Below are 18,634 nucleotides of genomic sequence, written 5' to 3'. Positions count from 1 at the left end.
CGAAACAATATTACACATATTTAAAATTTAATTCTCATATTTTTATTTACTGTAGACGCAAAGTGCAATAATTTCAGGACTTAATTGATCCGTGTTCGCGCAATCTTACTTGAATTCCAGATTGACGTAAATCTGTTGTCAACTCCATAATTATGAGCAATGCGATCGAGATGAGCAGTAATCCCGGGAATATCCGGCGCCAACAAACTTCGTATCGTAAAAATCCACACCGCGCGAGTCTAAACACCAACGGGTGTCTCTTAATTAAGTTCTGCCGAGATATTAATTGCGAAATGAATTATCGGTCTAATAGCGACGCAATGCCACTCTCGGCCGATCTATCCTTTCCTCGCGGAAACGATGTCTTCTCGAATGGAAGGGAGAGGGTGGAAAGGAGGGTAGGAAACGTGCGCCGCGGCGATAATATATTCCCTTCGCCTTTCCCTCTTCCTCTCTCCTGCTTTTCATTACTACAGCCAGTTATCGCGCCTCGTTCCCTTCGTCGCTCCGGTAATCTACCGTAGAGAGACCGTAGACTTCTCGACCCACAAACCGTTGGAGTTACGTAAAAGCGTTTCTCATAAATAGGCGCTTAATAGAGCGAACGGTAATTTTACCGCTGCCGAAAGAGACGATTTGACGTTGGCCGACCCTGGTTGACCTGAAACGAATGGTTTTATTAATTTTGCCCGGAAACCTCCGGGACATTTTATGCGTGCATAACGGAACGAACCGAGAGCACGCGATAGAAATATGTACATTGTACTTAACACACTGCGAAATCATATAGACAGACTTATGGTGCGCGTAATAATGAGCGCTCCGACCTCGACATGGTCGACTATAAGCACCGACGCGTATACTTGCATCAGGTGACTATTGCGTAGACGTAGACTGAAGCCGTACGCGACGATGGCTTGTCTCATTAAAGTGCAAACAACATCGGGAAGAAGTAACACTCGGATGCATATTTCGCGAAAGGAATTTAGATTCTCGCGAAGAATGAGAAGACTCGGAGAATGCAGCACAGACGTGTTTCTCCTTATGAGACTACCTACTATTACGTTTTTCGAGGGGTATAAAACACTCCAACACAGAATAATTGTAGAATACTGAAGTATCTTTCGCGCGAAAAAAGCTTGCAACTCTGCCTAAATTTACTTTTATTTAATTTATATTGCACTTGAAATGATTTTGTATCATTAATTTTGCTCAATTGGAGTTAAATAAAATTATTTCCAGTTTTTCTTTCTTTTATTTTAATTCTATCTATTATCTTGTCTTTGCAGTGTAAATTCTGTTCGACTTGAAAACTGAATTTTTTTTATTTTACTGCGAAGATTATTAATATATTTGCATATACAATTTTCCTTAAAGAAGTGAATTATATAGTTATTAATATTAATAAGAAATTTGTTAAACGTATTAATACTTTATCTGTATCTTTATATTGTTTTATTTATATATATATGGTTAAACAGTATTTTTTAAATGTGTTACTTTGATGACTAGATTTGTGCGGCTGTTTGCTAGGTATGCAAATTACAAACGGAAGATTATTAGTGCTTACATGGCAAGGCACGTTTGACTACAAATGCTCTAATTAACGACAAAGCGTATCGCGGCCATTGATTTATTAGGGAGAAGGAACACTGAATAACGTATATGCGCAAAGGCAATTCTAGGTCTGTCATTAGTTCATACAAGCAAGTAGTCCAAGGATTAATAGGAGGTTGATTATATTAATTTAATAGCTTTGTCTCTGGCAACATATCTGTGTGCACTTAAACGAGATGATCACATAGATTATCTTTAAAAATGATTACTTTTAAATTTCAGCTAAAAATCAGAATGAAACGGATGAAAACAATGATTAATTAATTAATTGCGCTTTTGTTAAAATAAAAATATTTAATTTTTAATTTGAAGAGAATTATGAAACACATAAAGACAGATCTGATCGATAATAAGATGATATATGTATAGAAGGAAAAATTAAGGTATCCTACATATTTTATAGGAAGCCGCATAACCCATTAATGCAAACTATTTTATTTAACGTAACGAAGTCAAAGGTTAAATTACATGTTCCATTAAAATTTATCGTACAAATGCGTACCAAAAATAGTGATCTTTAAAGCTGACTTAAACGTTTCTAGCTCGAATTTCTGCTAATTACATACTTTCGAGAGAGAAGGAGAGAAAAATAAAAGAGAAAAAGAGGTACACTTAATCTTTCAGAATTTATACTTACAAGAAAAGAATCAGAAAAGTCCCTCTTCGATTTTGATGCGTTTTGAATATATTTTCTAGTTTATAAAATAAGAGGCATATATTTATTTGTGCTAAAATTGCCATTAAGAGAGTGACAACGATTCAAATGGTAAAACACATGAAAAAATGTTTCAAATAAAAATTTTATTGGATCTTAGTGTACTTTAATAATAAAACAATCAAATTTTTTGAAAATGTTTTCTCAAGAAATAATTCACATATACGAAAAAGATGTTTTTGTGAAAAAATAAAGCTAGTCGAATAAGAAAAAAATCTCTTGGATATAATGTCCAAAGTGTAAGGGTTAACAGATATATTGAACTAAATAAACAGATGCATTTTCGAAAAATCTAATTGCATTATAAAATATTAAAAACTATCAAACGTTTATTTAAAACATTTTTCATATCTTTTACCGGTTTAACGATATTTGCTCAGAAATATAAAAAATCGATTTGTCAAGAGGATGTTTCACCTTCTTAATGACCATTTTAGTACAAATAAAAAAATATATGTCTTTCTGATTTTGACCTAGATTACAACATATCTCCAAAGCTTATTAAAATCGAAGAGGGACACGTTCGATCTTTTTCCTTGTTAGTTGTATAGAAAATGTAAGATTATTTCCACCGATTTTATATAACATTAAATTAAATATAATTTATTTATTCTGTAGAAAATAAAATTAGATATACAGATTATATATAACATATTACATATGAATTTCTGCAATTTCTTTTCAATAGAATAGACATCTTTTGTGTATCATATTTTATATTTATATAATTTTTATATATTTTTATATCAATTACATTATTTTACTCTTTTTTTTTTATCTAAGTATTTAACACAATTATCAAGTGAGTTTTACGTTGTATTAACGTATCAAATGTTATGTCAGTAAAATATCTCAGATTAACAATCAATTAAGCTTGAAATTTCCAAATCGACTGTCTTTGTGAGAGTTTAGTGGCAAGGTAAATTCTGCGCTGCGTATGATCGAACGATTCCGATTTCTACTCGTTAAACTACGAGCGTTCGCCGGGTATTACTTCAAAGGAGATAATCGCCGGGAGAATTATCGGGACTCGAAATGGGAATATCTTTCTCGTTTTGAACAGAGATGCGCGCGATGCGAACCTAGTTTCAGATCTGGTTGCATAACCAGACTTCGAATCATCGCGCACTTAAACGAGCCTGTAAGTTAGGGAGTAGGAACAGATGCAGCAGAAGGGAGGAAAAGGGCTCGAAATGGAAGTTCTGGAACTCGCGGAGAGACGGATTACGGTAGAATGAATGAATGATGCGTATCGGCTCGATTTTGCAGGATGACAGACCTCATGCTCGTTAAAGTGCGAGGGCTTCAAAGAGCTCTTTGAAAGGAGCATAGTTGCGCTGAGTGACGAAAGCGCGTTATTGAGCTGGGCACTGCTAGAAAGCTCGGATACGAAGTTTAATTTTGCAAGTAAAGGATACACTGTTGATTTGAACTTCCATATTGAACAATAATTTTAAATTCATATTAACGTGGTTATTTGATTTTCATTTTTATGTGTATTATATTTTTGGTCTTCAAATGTTGTCTAGCTTGATAAATCATTGAGAAAATACCGATAGATATCTTTCTTCCAAATCGAACATAATATTCAGGATTTATAATTATGTGAGTTATTGGTAAGAAGGTTAGATAAAGATATATTATATATATATATATATATATATATATATATATATATATACAATACGTATATTTATTGTCATTGGAAAATATTTAACGTAGTACAACATAAATTCATGCAAAATATTTTATAATTTCTTTTAATTAAAAATGTTTAATATTTACACGGTTAATACATATCATTTTCCTACACTTGAATTACGTAATTTGTATATTGCTGTGCGTTTGTCCTAAAATGATGAGCAAACATTTTAAATTTAATTTATATTTGAAGAATGAAATTTATTTTGACTGAGAAAGATATGTAGTATATGCGTGTGTATATAAAATAATATTTATTATTATCTTTTTTTTCAATTTTTTATGTCACAGACAAAAGCAAAATTGTGTATGAATTAAATAAATCAATCATATTGCGGTTTTATAATAAATTATTTAAAATTATTAAAATAATATAAACCGATGAAATATATAAATGATATAACATCATTTGCTTACCAATCCGTGACTGTGAATAAATCTTTATTAATACGTATACTTTGTAGCGATAAATTACAACTCCTCCATCGGTTATCAACAAATATAGCCGTTTTTTTACGAAATGTATGGATACATAAATTTAACAAGGACGCTATTTACAGCGCTGACCAATGCTCGCACCAATAAATTGAAATGTTCGAAACAGTTCATAGCGTTAGTCGATTCTCTTCCAGTTCGAAGAATCGATACTAATGCTGCGTTATATTATTTCTCCTGTCGATAACGAACATATCCATTTTTAGATTGTTTCAATTTATTATAGTCTTTATTTTTATTAATTATAAGTATATTATGTATAAAGTATATACAGGGTGATTCAAAACAACCGTTTGTCCTTAAAATGTCGTATTCCTGACTCAATTCTAAGACGATTTTTCCTTTGCCAAAATTTTATCTGAAGCTTAGTTTTTGAAATATAAAAAGAAATAGTTAGCGAATTACAGCACGAGTACGGGCGGTAATCAGGAGCGGCGCAACACATTATCCGACGCGGGCGATTACGTGGGCGCTCGAAGTGATCAGCTGTTTGTTACACGCGGCGTTTTGTGTGTGTGTGTGTGTGTGTGTGTGCGTGTGTGTGTACGCGTATACACACACACACTCTCTCTCTCTCTCTCTCTCTCTCTCACTGATTCTTACCTTGTAAAGATGTTTGATGTCCTTTGACGAATAATTGTTGCCTGACTGGATACAATCCGATATTGACACACTGTGACACACTGCATAATGAAATCATTTTTTTGTAATAAATTCTATTGACACTTTGACTCACGCACTTGATTAAAAATTATTGTAATAAATAATTGATTACAAATTACAACACATAATCACAATCTGAGAGAATTTTCTCTTAGAATTTGCCCTGAAAATTGTGGTAATCGTAGGATAATATTGTATGGAAAAAATTTTATTAGAATTCCTCTAATTAATATTTATCACATTCAAAATAATAATATCTATCACAATAAAATATGAAACATGTTTTATTAATTTTACTAAACCGTAAAGTAAAATTAATGAAATATATTTTATATTTTATTGTGATAAATATTATTATTTTGAATGTGATAATTATTAATCAGAGAAATTCTAATAAAATTCTTTCCATACCATATTCTCTTACAATTACTATAACTTTTAGGGTAAATTCTAAGAGAAAATTCTCTCAGTGTTTTGATTAATTATTAAAAATTACTTGTAAAAACGCGCGGCGCGCACAGCACACGTTACTCGATGCGGATGGCAATAGTTTACACGGCAAGGAGACGACAATCATAATCACAATCTAAGAGAATTTTCTCTTAGAATTTACCTAGAAAATTATGGTAATTGTAGGACATTATGATGTGGAAAGAATTTTATTAGAATTTCTCTACTATTTATCATATTAAAAATAATAATATGTATCACAAGAAAATATAAAATATGTTTGATTAATTTTACTATACAGTTTAGTAAAATTAATCACACATATTTCATATTTTATTGTGATAGATATTCTTTTTAATGTGATAAATATTAATCAGAGAAATTTTAATAAAATTCTTTTCATACCGTATTGTCTCACAATTACCATAACTTTTAGGGTAAATTTTAAGAGAAAATTCTCTCAGTGTACCGATTAATTATTAAAAATTACTTGTAAAAAGGCACACGTTACTCGATGCGGACGACAATTGTTTACACGGGAAGGACACGACAACAGACTGCGGCGACGGACGACGCGACGCGTCGCGACGCTTCGCGACACGTCTAGACGATAACAATCACGCGACGTTGCCGAACATGTGATTGACGCGAGACATGTATTAAAACGTATAATAATTATGTTATTAAAAAAGGCATATTATAACGTATTATAATTTTTTACGTTATAATACATTTTTTTTAATAACTTAACATTATCCGCCCGTTTTGCCCTTTCTTTTTAAGCGAGACGTGAGAAAAATAATTATGTTTTGCGAACAAGATGTTCCATGTATAAATGTATTGGTCGCTCTGAAAAGAGCGGATTGACTTTGGTCGCTCTGAAAAGAGGGGATTGACTTTGGTCGCTCTGAAAAGAACGGATTAACTTTGGTCGCTCTGAAAAGAGCGGATTAATTTATAATAGGTGCTCAAAATGACCACCATCCATCCTTATGCAAGCTCTCATGCGTTTAAATAAATTTAATTGCACGTTCTCCATTACTTCCTCTTCGATATTCCAAATTACATATCGCAATCTGGTTTCTAAGTCGTCGACGTCCTCGGGAAGCGTCTTCGGGAAACGATTTACTTTTTTCAGAAAATTTTCGCAAAACGTTCGTCTTGATAATCTTCTGGTCGTAAATGTTGCACGCGTGTGTAATGAAATGCGTGCAACTTTTTTTCTTGTTTGCTCGAAAGGACGCTGCCAGTCTCGTTTTGTCTCTGAGTTCTTCGTATGACGGGAGCCGATTGATGATTGATTGCATTGTCGATCTGCATCTTATATTTATACGATTCGCGGGTGGCCGCTGTCGCGGGTGTCGCGTGCCGCTATTCGACGCGGAAGGCGTGGAGGGGGAAATCGCGACACCCCGCGGATTGTATAAATTAAATGAAGATTGATAATGCAAACAATAATCTTTCGATTATTACAAGAGTTAAGAGGACGATATGGCAGCGTACACAAACGAAGAATATTACGATATGCTAATGGCACTCGGCGAGTGTCATGGGCAGTATCACGTAGCTGCAAGAAGATACGCCGAATTATATCCAAATCGAGCAAGACATCCATCGGCTCCTGTTATACTTCGAACAGCTCAGAGATTACACGAGACTGGCAGTGTCCTTCCGGATAAACACGATACTGGAAAAAATCGCAATGCAAGAAATTTGCGAAATACGGAGCGAATTGTACGTGCTTTCGAAGATAATCCTGAAACGAGTATTCGAGTGGTTGCTCGAGAACACAACTTTTCTTACTCGACGGTACAAAGAACGCTCAAAGAAGAAAAGTTGCACGCGTTTCATTATACACGCGTGCAACATTTACGAGCTGAAGATTATCAGGCAAGAAGAACATTTTGCATAAATTTTTTGAGACAAGTGGATCGAGATCCCAGATTTTCTTCCCGTGTGATATTCAGTGATGAATCACTATTCACACAAGAAGGTATTTTTAACTCGCACAATATGCATTATTGGAGCGAAGAAAATCCCAGAGTAACGCGGCTCAAAAATTTTCAAGTACGTTGGAAAATAAATATCTGGGCTGGAATAATGGGTACCCAAATACTTGGGCCTGTTATTCTACCAGATATTTTAACTGGCCAGACGTACGTGGAACTTTTGAAAGAAAATCTGCCCGATTTTTTAGAAGAAGTGCCACTATTTGAAAGAAATAAAATGTTCTTTCAACAAGACGGTGCTGGACCACATAACGCCAGGATTGTAACAAACTACTTGAACGAGCAGTTTCCTGGACGTTGGATGGATCGGTATGGCCCGATACGTTGGCCCGCAAGATCCCCGGACCTTAATCCTCTTGATTTCTTTTTATGGGGATACTGTAAGGAATCAATATACAAAACGCTTCCCGAGGACGTCGACGACTTAGAAACCAGATTGCGATATGTAATTTGGAATATCGAAGAGGAAGTAATGGAGAACGTGCAATTAAATTTATTTAAACGCATGAGAGCTTGCATAAGGATGGATGGTGGTCATTTTGAGCACCTATTATAAATTAATCCGCTCTTTTCAGAGCGACCAAAGTTAATCCGCTCTTTTCAGAGCGACCAAAGTCAACCCGCTCTTTTCAGAGCGACCAAAGTCAATCCGCTCTTTTCAGAGCGACCAATACATTTATACATGGAACATCTTGTTCGCAAAACATAATTATTTTTCTCACGTCTCGCTTAAAAAGAAAGGGCAAAACGGGCGGATAATGTTAAGTCATTAAAAAAAATGTATTATAACGTAAAAAATTATAATACGTTATAATATGCCTTTTTTAATAACATAATTATTATACGTTTTAATACATGTCTCGCGTCAATCACATGTTCGGCAACGCCGCGTGATTGTTATCGTCTAGACCTGTCGCGAAGCGTCGCGACGCATCGCGTCGTCCGTCGCCGCAGTCTGTTGTCGTGTCCTTGCCGTGTAAACAATTGTCGTCCGCATCGAGTAACGTGTGCCTTTTTACAAGTAATTTTTAATAATTAATCGGTACACTGAGAGAATTTTCTCTTAAAATTTACCCTAAAAGTTATGGTAATTGTGAGACAATACGGTATGAAAAGAATTTTATTAAAATTTCTCTGATTAATATTTATCACATTAAAAAGAATATCTATCACAATAAAATATGAAATATGTGTGATTAATTTTACTAAACTGTATAGTAAAATTAATCAAACATATTTTATATTTTCTTGTGATACTTATTATTATTTTTAATATGATAAATAGTAGAGAAATTCTAATAAAATTCTTTCCACATCATAATGTCCTACGATTACCATAATTTTCTAGGTAAATTCTAAGAGAAAATTCTCTTAGATTGTGATTATGATTGTCGTCTCCTTGCCGTGTAAACTATTGCCGTCCGCATCGAGTAACGTGTGCTGTGCGCGCCGCGCGTTTTTACAAGTAATTTTTAATAATTAATCAAAACACTGAGAGAATTTTCTCTTAGAATTTACCCTAAAAGTTATAGTAATTGTAAGAGAATATGGTATGGAAAGAATTTTATTAGAATTTCTCTGATTAATAATTATCACATTCAAAATAATAATATTTATCACAATAAAATATAAAATATATTTCATTAATTTTACTTTACGGTTTAGTAAAATTAATAAAACATGTTTCATATTTTATTGTGATAGATATTATTATTTTGAATGTGATAAATATTAATTAGAGGAATTCTAATAAAATTTTTTCCATACAATATTATCCTACGATTACCACAATTTTCAGGGCAAATTCTAAGAGAAAATTCTCTCAGATTGTGATTATGTGTTGTAATTTATAATCAGTTATTTATTACAATAATTTTTAATCAAGTGCGTGAGTCAAAGTGTCAATAGAATTTATTACAAAAAAATGATTTCATTATGCAGTGTGTCACAGTGTGTCAATATCGGATTGTATCCAGTCAGGCAACAATTATTCGTCAAAGGACATCAAACATCTCTACAAAGTAAGAATCAGTGAGAGAGAGAGAGAGAGAGAGAGAGAGAGTGTGTGTGTGTGTGTGTGTATACGCGTACACACACACGCACACGCACACACACACACACACACACAAAACGCCGCGTGTAACAAACAGCTGATCGCTTCGAGCGCCCACGTAATCGGCCGCGTCGGATAATGTGTTGCGCCGCTCCTGATTACCGCCCGTACTCGTGCTGTAATTCGCTAACTATTTCTTTTTATATTTCAAAAACTAAGCTTCGGATAAAATTTTGGCAAAGGAAAAATCGTCTTAGAATTGAGTCAGGAATACGACATTTTAAGGACAAACGGTTGTTTTGAATCACCCTGTATATATATAATATTTGAGTAAAAAATATATAAAGTGGAATGATGTGTCATTATAAATCTATTATAATTGTAACAGATTAATCGTAATTACACATTACGAAGGATTCATCTTATCGTGAGATACAGTGGAAAGTTAAAAGCGCATACGTTTATTCGGCGTACTCGTATAAATATTCCACTATCGCCATGTAAACTACGAAACTAAATTTCGTTCAGCACTTGCTCGGAGCACAGCATGAATGTCACATATGCCTTGCGGCGAGTTATTATTCTGGTCATTTGCTTAACAGAATTATGTAAAATCCCGGAGATTCGGAACCCTTATCGTAGAAGCGAGACGTGTGACTATTTCCGTTGTAATATATATTCATAAACGTTTAAAAAAAACCTTCCAAATCTCTCTACAATTCTATTTAAATGTTGAACGATCACGTTGTGATATATTATCGTCTAATACAAGAGTCATTTTATAGATAGGAAAGAGTAATAAAATGATATGTCGCGCGAGAACAACGTATATATAGAGAATATGTGAGAGACATAAAGTTTTAATCTCAGAAATAAATATTTTTATCGGCTCTCAATATAAAGAATATAAGTATGCTGCCTTCTAAGCCGGGCAATAGAGCCAAGGAAACGAAACGAAAAATTAATTAAACGGAACTGTATCTCAATTTGAGATCCCAAAGCTCCACATATAAATTAATTTCGAAACTTACATATGGAGAAATAAGCGAGAAAAATATAGGTCCGAAAAGTCGCTGAAGCGGGAATAAAGTTTTAATGTTTCAATATCTTTGAATTTCATTTTTAACTATTGATTGCAATATAACTGATTGCAATTTCCCATTTTAACTTTTTACTTACAATAATAAGTTTCGGAATATTACTGAGGTTTTTTTATTTTATTATAATAATGGTAATAATTAATTATCCAATTAGTGTAATGTTTGTATGTACAGGTGCAGAATATGAAAAATTTTTGCTGTTCATACTATTTATTTTTTTCTTTGGGTAACAAATATAAAAATAATTATTATAACTAATAGTTATATTTAATATAATTTTTTTATTTTTAATGTTAGACGCAATTTTGTTAATTGTATTTTTAAAATATATAAAATATAATAGGAATTTTTAATTAAATATAAAATTATCAAAAATTCTACAAAAAAATATATATATATACACACACAAAATATGCATAATTAACCGCGGTTATTAAAAATCTTTGATATAGAAATTATAAAATATTTCACAGGAATTTCTATGTGTTGTATTACGTTAAATATTTTATGATGTGACAATTAATAACTATACATATATGTTCAAGCTTGGCGACGGCGCCATATATGCAGCGTGTATATTGTTTACATGCCGTCATTCGCGCGACAGCAGTCGAGTGCATAGATAAGCGGTCACAAGGCGCTTCGTACATCATCGTTTATTACTTCTCAAAACGTGATTGTTTGCTACAATTAACAATTATCAACTATTGCAATTAATTTGATCTCAAATTAATGACTCATAAATGTGTTTACGATACAAAATATTTTCTAGTAAAAAATAGCAGCGATAAAAAATAATAATTATAAATTATTGTTTATTATGTATATTTCTGTAGAAAATTTAGCTTATTTAAAGCTTTACATATATCGGTATAATTTCGAAATTCCTGTATTCAGTGATACGGCAACATGCAACGTGCGTGTTGCAATGCCATTTTTCATTGGAAGTATGATGGACGAAAGCGATGTTATTTTAGCTTGAAAGTAATTACTTCAGTTATTTTAGTATATATATAATCTATGATTGCTACCGTTAAACGTATAAATCGATCCGTACAAAAATGTAGATGGTAATTACGAGCACTCTCTTCGTGAAACAAATAGCAATATTGATTCAACTACATACTGTTGTTATGGAAATGCATACATTTTCGTAAAAATATTACTAACAGGCTCAAACGATACATACTACATATAATTTAATTGGATTGATAATCAATTTTATCTCTCGCCCATTTGACGTTTCTCTTCATCAACGAGATCTTGATAGATTTTAATTTTGTACGAAGGATCCAAAATGTGCTTGAAATTGAACAGCTCTGATTCTACTTCATTATGAGTATACTCAATGTATTCTTGAAGATACGAAACTGTGAATATTAAAGATAATAATAGTTATTAGATTAATTATTAAACGAGAAAACATATATTTGAAAAATTAAAAGTATAACGTAAATTTTTCGAAAATAAATAAACTTTTAAAACAAATTTGAATAAACTTACGAAAGATTAAAAAAAACACAAATCCTACTTTAATATTAAATATTAGGTATAGAAAAGAAGGAAAAATATTTTTGTGTGCATGTTTCATATCTTATAAAAGTTTCTTTATAACCGCAAACTCTGTAAATTACCTATATTTTTCTGAAGGATTTTGCGAAAATGGACATTTATGTGTCAACTGACATATGTCGCAACGCTTCTCGTCGGAATCTTCCGTAAGTTTATTACATCTCCGTGATCGAAGAAATTTTAAATTGCTATGAAGGAGTTCGGGTTTGATTTGTGTCGGGAACTTATTCGCGGATTGAACGGATTTACAATTTGCAAAGAGATCTACGTAAGCGAGATTGCTTTCGCGTATTTTCTTGACGGTGACAATTCCGCAAGAGGACTCGTATAATCTTCTGGCAATGATTGAATTTTGTTGCAAACTTCTATCGTAAAAAATGAAGTGTTTTTGTCACACTCTTACATAACCGATTTGTGGACAATTTAAATTGACAATACATATTTATAGCGCTCCAACTAGGCTCGGTTTCGCGCTTGTACTAAAAATTTTTGTTCGCCATAGGCTATATTCTCCGGTTTGACTTTAATCAAATATTTTTCGTGTTTGTTATTTCTTTCACATTCGTGCGCGGCCAGTTTATTGTTTCAGCTTGCGTCTTTGAAGTTAGCGCAACGAAGTTCACACGCGACTGTAATTATCATAAGGGTATTTTTACACCTTGGAATAGGGAGGAAGCCTCGTTAATACGTAATTTGCCTAATTTTTTTCGTTCCGTGAATCGATCGCGACTTCTCGTAAATGAAGTAGAAAATTTGTAACTGTCAATTGCGTATTACGAAATGTCAGTGTTATTATTTAGAACGTGATTTGTCATGTATAAGAAAAGAGAAATTGCAAAAACAATTGTCGCATATTCTTTACACTCTCGTGTATTTCAGTAAAAATCTAGTCACGTATAATTGCAACGAATTGTCCGCGTATTAACGGTAATCGAATTTTACCCATTTTCGCATATTTAAATATAATTATTTTGCGTGTAACGCTTAAATTTAATTTTGATGATTACGCACATTTATAGAATTAAATAATTCAATAATAGCAAGAATCGATTCAATGATTAATGCGTGAGTACGTGCCACTGGTTATAATATTACATCAACGATTATGCTATCAAGTTATTTAATGTGATACGTGTGGAATGCATACTGTAAACGACAGTTCTGTCAATATAATGTTGTGCTTGAACATGAAAGGAATCGCGTAATGTTATCGTTATGCCATATACATGCGATTAAATTTTAAACACACAAATGAAATCGCGTTACTAATTGTTATTATTACCTTCTACAAGCTTATACTATAAGTACGTAGATTTGTATACAAACTTTATTACATTTTGTGCATCAATATATTTTTAGAGCAGATTTGCATATACTATTTATTATATATATTATTTGCACGCGTGATTTCTTTATATTTTTTTTATCAAGAAAGAGTTGAGCTTTTTAATATTTTGATATGTAAAAAGTATAATTAATAGATGTGCATACGGAAGAAATTTGAGTTGTTTTACTAAACGAATCAGATGCATTTCTCTATTAATAAAATTACTGAATTTGCATGTTTGTGAATTTAATTATAACGATTATTAACGTGAAATAAAATCGTAGAAAATTTTTGGGGGGATGAGGTTATAAATCGTGTACATTGTAAATCATAACTGCAATGTCGTTTAAAGTAAGCGCATGCAGTACGTATCGCGTAGTAAATAATAGGGACATTTGACCTGCAATGAAATTGGATGGTAACTCGAGCACAGCTATGTGGTTGCCTCATCACTATAGCGCTGTTATACGATATGGAAACAGCTTAATGACGCGCAAACAGCTATTTGAATGTACGGAGATCGTTTCTTTCTCTTGTCAACGACTGTGTCGATTATCTTAACGCGAGATTGAAATTTTTATGTAAAATATGATACCATGATGACTTAATCGCTTTCATTTTTTAAAAAAGAAAAAATTTTAAGAGTTTTATTTATTTTTTATAATATTATATATTTTATATATTTATATTCATAAAGCATTTATATACTTAATAAAATGATTAAATATTATTATACATTAATAAATAATTAATAATAATTTTTTTCGTTTTATATCTAGATGTTATCGTTAAACAAAGATGCAATATGAAAACGTTAATTATTCATTGTCTCAACTGCCCCAAACATGAAAATTGTAATCTTATAGTATAGGAGTTTGCGACACTACACCTCATTATTAAAAGGTTAATGAACTTGCCCAAGAGAATAGAATATCTTATATATCTATATCTAGAATATCTATTAAAATAATAATGTGAAGTATCAAATAACAAATTCAATAAGAGAGTCAATGTAAAAATTATAATCACATAAAATTATAATTATTTAAATATTTATTCACACCAATAATTATTTAAATTATAATCATTTATATAAAAAGAAAGATATAGATATTTTAGATTCATGAAATATAATAGATCAAAGAGATCAATTGCACGGATTATAAATTTATTCTAATTAATTTTAGTTTCACAATCAATCTATGAAAATATCATATCCAAAAATATGAATTCATGAAAATTTAATATCTAAGCTAATTCCTGAAATGTCTACAATTTTATAGTGTCATTCATGAAAAATTCAGATCATTCTTTCTGCGAATAGAAACTCGGGTGTGAAAGAATGTAACGATAGTGAACTGTATATTCGCAATTATAAAGCTAAAAACTTTCTGGGCGGCATTTTCTGTCCTCATCGTTCAAGCCCAAACTAAGATTCGAATGTCAGATAGATTGCATTTTGGTCCGACAATTTATCACCGTTAGTTGCACTTGTAGCAAAAGTAATTCGTCCACGAAAGATTTGCATGCCGATGGACTGCCTCGCGAGGATACACGGTCTATAGAGGGGTTGGGCGAGTGTCGCCCGTGTGAGGGAAATAAATCAAACGATAGCGCAACGAACAATTAACGTGTCGGGGGCTGCGCGTGGCTTTGTTATGGCAAACAAATCGCGCGAAGCCGCGCAAGGCTTCGTTGGCAATTTTCTTCCATTCGGTGTTGCGACCGGCAACTCTCGATTTAAGCTTGCCACGTTCGACGTTAACGAGAAGGAAGTACCGTGGCGTCCTGACGCCCGAGAGTCAGGATATTCCATTAAAGGGGCGAAGAGAGGCGGAGTTAGAATGACAGCAAATCTTAAAAAAAAAAAAAAAAAAATAGCGAACGCTGAAGATGTATCGATCGGCAGAAACGCAGATGCGAATAGCACAGAAAGAGCTTCATCAAATATAAGGCATCTTATCCCTACGAATCTCTTTGCAACTGTTACGCGTAAAATTGGATCTTTTATTTTTATTTTTTTTCTTCTTTTTATAAACATCCCCCGAGTCTCCTTTGTATTGTCAGAAAATTGAAGTCGTAGATTCTTTCTTAGGAGATGGGAAAAAGGGATCTTTTTCTCATCGAGATGTGCCTGGGAATTCTTTAATATTCGCGCGATACTGTTCGTACGACTTACTGCTTGCATTATTTATGACGCATGCGTGAGAAGCATTTAAAGGAACCACATTTACTTCCCTTTTTTAAGCTGGAGGAAATGGCTTACTTTGTTTAAGAATATCATAGATTACATTTGTGTCCTCTTAACGTACTTTGACCGTTAATAAAGGTAAGAGAAATAACTATAATCTTCTTAAAATTAAGAGCAGTAGACGTAAATTGTGTGTTATTAATTTATTAATCAAATAATTATTATAGCAATATATATATATATATATATATATATATATACGAGGTAGATTAATTATTGCTTCTGAAAGTTATAAAAGATATCAAGTACATGCATCGTATATTTTATATATGAATATGATAAGACATCAAATTTTTTGTTGTTTAGCCATACTATGATTGCTCAAGATGAATATATTTTTTTATAAAAGTCTATTGTCTACTATCCTCAGGCTATTATGTAACAGTGAGAAGTTGCTCGCTATTATGCGGAAGAAATGTAAATTGAAGTCGCGATGCACAATGGGCGGGAAAATCGTCGGGAGATAACATTTCCACAGCGGTATATTAATGACGCCAGTTTTTCCGCATATATTCGCGGTGTTAACGCGTGGCCGATGGAAATAAAGTTCGCGGTGCTGTCATCAAATTAGCGCGCGTGCGAAGCCGTTTTCACTCGACCGACGCAACAATGCGAGCGGAAATGGATATTCGATGTAAATGTCAACGTAGCGTAGTTCCGCGATAGCTTTATCGGTTTGCGTACTATCCCCCGTATCATGGGACGGTCGGAAACTTATATTAATAATTTATTAGTTATTGTTATACACATTCAACGTTATAAAACTTGAAAATCCGCAAGATTCTAAATGCGCAACTTGTGATAAGCGCAATAAAAAATTTAAACTAACGATACATAATGCCTCGATTAGGAGACAGTAAAAAAACCATTTAAATGAATGAATTTTATATACTTTTTTCTCTTTCTCTTTCCTCTTATTTATTAGATGTTCAATCATTGTAGGTGATTCGCGTTGTAATGCAATATATGTTATTGCACAAATTACATTTAGCAGTGTTAGCATTATCATTTTTACTAAAATAAAATAATTATTTATTTTTTATGGCATTTTGACGTGGCATTAATATATTCATTTAAATGCCTCTTAATCGAGGCGTTAGCTTAAATTTTTTATTGCACTTATTACAAGTTGCGTGTTTAGAATCTTGTGAAATAAAGTGCTCTCATTTCCAAGTTTTATAATGTTGAATACATAACATACTTTCTAAGGAAATAAAAACGCAAAATTATTTTAAAAATTATGCAAAATATAAATAAATGTACATAATGTCATTATGTTAGTTAATAATGTTGAACAAGGATGGGGAAGAATTAATTCTTCTAGTAATTTGTGCAATAACATAGTATTACAACACAATTATAATTGAGCTTTGTTTAAAAATTAATTAAAATTGCATTGAGAAAAATGAAAAAAATTGAATTCTATAAATACAAAATATTAGAATTATGTAATAACATTATTGAAATGAGATTTTAATATCTAAATATGCAATAGTTTAAAAAAATTATTAGACGAAATACAAGTTCAAAAAGCTTGTTTGGAGAAAAAAAGTAAAACTTAGGTATAAATCTCTAAATTATCGAGTGGTTATAGTTACATTCAACCATCGTAGGGAAATCGCGTATAATGCATAATACAACTGAATACAAACCGGTGCTATTGATCTGCAAAAAAACTCGTTGGGGAAATTGGGAGGAATATGACCTTATCATCATCGATTTTGGGATGGGGAACGAAATTGCATTCTCCCGTTGCGAAACCACAAACTCCTTTCGAAGTTGAAAAGAAAGGAGAGAAGATAGATATTCGGAAGGGAGGAAAATAATTTTCTACCTCTTTCGAATTGTCGTTTCTTCGTGAGAGTGCGTGTAGTTCGTAGCGGTTAAAGACAGTACGTGAGTGTCGCATTGCGGTGCTCTCACCCCTGAAATTGGAACTTGTACGTAGTACAAACCGTTATGTTCTGGCGATATTGTTAGACCGCGGCGATAGAAACCGATAGTGTGACATAGCCGGAGGTCTCTCTCGTTGAATTTATTCACAGCCCCGTGGAATATTTATACGCGCTCTGTATCATGCATAGAATCGTTGGCGACGTTATCCAATAGATTACCGCAAAGTTAATTATCATTGAAATCGATACGCGAATGCGCGCTTGCGAAATATTATCTCTCAGTACATCATTAGAAATAATTTATGTTGTATCGTCCATTTTTAATGATCTCAAAAAAAAAAAAAATCGTTAAGGGGAGTCATTGCATCAATCCTTTTTTTTTTTTTAATTTATTTTTAAATAATTCTCTTTGCAAATAAACGATGAAGGCAGAGCTCTCTGCCTTCGTAATTTTAGATTTGCCTCAACACGATCGAGGCATAATTAAAATTGCTGTGGCGTGTGTTTTTTCCTTTTGCTTCGTTATTCCTATACCGTGTTATGTACATTTGATTTTTTTAAATTAGATGCTGGTAACTATAATCACTATTTAATATAATTAAAATCCGTTAATTAAAAAAATTTTATAAGTACTGATAGAATCAATACAAATGATTATTGGAAATGTAAAACATATATATATATATACGATAAAATAATTTATTCTGCAAATGATGATTATTGACTTTGGAAAATCCGTAGATTATAGTTCAAAATGCGCAGGGCAAAGAATCAATCTGCGTCGTT

This window comes from Nylanderia fulva, unplaced genomic scaffold (genome assembly GCF_048542155.1).
Source record: "Nylanderia fulva isolate GAGA-0341 unplaced genomic scaffold, ASM4854215v1 Scaffold8, whole genome shotgun sequence".
Taxonomy (NCBI): domain Eukaryota; kingdom Metazoa; phylum Arthropoda; class Insecta; order Hymenoptera; family Formicidae; genus Nylanderia; species Nylanderia fulva.
The sequence above is the reverse complement of the archived record's forward strand: the minus strand, read 5'-3'. Positions refer to the sequence as shown.